We start from the raw sequence: 2018 nt of genomic DNA, 5'->3' as shown, positions 1-2018 counted from the left end.
GAGGACCGCACACGCTGCAGCTTTGGTACCTTGGCTCAATCCCCTTCGGCTGGGTTTAACAATCATGGAGGATGGGGGCATACCCCTGCCCTTTTCGGCTAGTTTATCAGCAAGCTCGTTCCCTTGTATGCCTATGTGGCTTGGGACCCAGTTTATGATGATTCTTCTACCTTGACTAAGGATTCTTTGGGCTATGTATAGTACTGTTGTCAAGAGGTAGATGTTATCTGGGGGCATGCTATGCTGTAAGCTGTCAATAGTTGCTCTTGAATCTGTATGAATGACAACGTGCCCTCCCCTCAGGGACGCGTGTGCCAATGCTTCCATGATCGCAACCGTTTCAACCTGAAGCGTTGAGGCATTGTCAGTGACCCTAATGGATGCTGTGGTATCCTTTGTTGCAAAGCCGGCTCCTGCAGTATGGTTTATTGGATCCACGGATCCGTCCGTGTAGTAAGTTATACTACCCAACGGAGGGTGAGGGGAGTCCATACCCTTGGCAAGCAATGAATCTTTTAGCTGAAAGCGTATCAAAACTCTGGCTGTATGTGTGAGCCAGGAATTGTCCGCAAACAACTGGTAATCTTGTTGTAGGCGTCTGAGAACTCTTTGTCTTAGATAGGAGTTTGTGGGTGCCTACAGGACCTTGGAAAGGAACTGTGCTGCCATTAGATCAATTCTGGTGTCCATGGACGGTAAATCAGCTTCCATGAGGAGGTTGATGACCTTTGTCCACTCAGGTGCACCTAGAATTATCCTGGCTGCTTCGTTTTGTATTGTTTCCAGTTTTTCTTTTAATGTTGTGCTGGAAGCAATGAGGGGGGCAGATGCATAGTCAATAATAGGACGGACAGCATGTACATAGAATGATCTTAGTACTTTGTGTCCTGCTCCTATGTGTCTCCCTGTCATGACTTTCATGACTGACAGTCTTTCCTTGGTTCTGTCAAGCAGGTATTGCATCTCCTTTTTGAAAGTGAGTGTGTGTCCTATCCATACACCAAGGTATAGATAGTCCTTCACCCATTCCAGATCCATACCCTGTATAGTGAGTTTTTTGTTTCTGACATTGGTTCTCAGTGCCACTGCTTTGGATTTTGCTGCTGATATTTTTAGACCCGTCCTACAACACTCTTCAGACACCAGGTTCAGACAACGCTGATCTCTAGTAAGGCAGTGATTGCCAGAGGCTATGATTGTCAAGTCATCTGCATAAAAGATGATCTTGCATCCCTCTGGCAGGTGAATGTCGAGTATGTTGGACATGAGGGTATTAAACAGGGCTGGACTAAGAACCCCTCCCTGAGGAGTTCCATTTTCAAGTGGCATGTGCTGTGAGAGGTGGCCTTGAAATCTGACATTTGCTTATCTATTTTTAAAATAGCTAGTCTGCTTTTGGCTCCTTTGTGGATTAGGGTCTCTTGAATGGCAAGCGGACTTGCCAGCTCAAAAGCCTTCTCCAGGTCAAGGAAGACAACCACGGCGGGCGAGGTGCAGATTGTGCTTAAGAGTGTGGAAATGCTATGAGCAGTGCTCTTACCCCTTGTGAACCCGTGCAGGTGTTCATGGGGGTGGACCCGTTTTCCATCGGAGCCTGTTGAGTACCATCTTCTCAGCCGTTTACTCAGGCAGGGAGAGTAAGCGGTATTAGAGGGAAAGGAGGAGAAGCATTCGGGAACCACGGGGCAGGTGAGGACAGGAGAACGGAAGCGAAGGGAGGTCAGATCAGGTCGAAGGATCAGGCGGCATAAGGGAGGAGACGAAGGATGTGGGAAGCGAGGACGCTGTCAGCAGGAGAGAAACCGCTGTTCAAGTTGAAATTGGGCAGCAGCTTAATCAGAGAAGATTCCACCAGTCTGCGGGCATGGAAATCAGCGGAAGGGAAGAGAATGCGTGCTGCTTTCCAGTTCATCTGATGGCCAATTGTCCCACTGATGGCAGAAGAGGGCGTTGTTGCTATGTCCCCTGGATACAGCGTACTTATGCTGAGACAGACGCTTAGTAAGACTAGCGCTTGT

At 48.4% G+C, this 2018-nt stretch overlaps 1 pseudogene; it reads right to left on the bottom strand.

Moving 5' to 3' along the window:
* Positions 1-1738: 1738 nt before the first annotated feature.
* Positions 1739-2018, bottom strand: part of LOC138864916 (uncharacterized) — a 2315-nt pseudogene continuing 2035 nt past the window's right edge.

The sequence above is a fragment of the Penaeus vannamei genome, chromosome 19 (assembly GCF_042767895.1).
Source record: "Penaeus vannamei isolate JL-2024 chromosome 19, ASM4276789v1, whole genome shotgun sequence".
Classification (NCBI taxonomy): Eukaryota; Metazoa; Arthropoda; class Malacostraca; order Decapoda; family Penaeidae; genus Penaeus; species Penaeus vannamei.
Note: the sequence above shows the minus strand (reverse complement) of the source record. Positions and strands in the feature narration are given on the sequence as shown.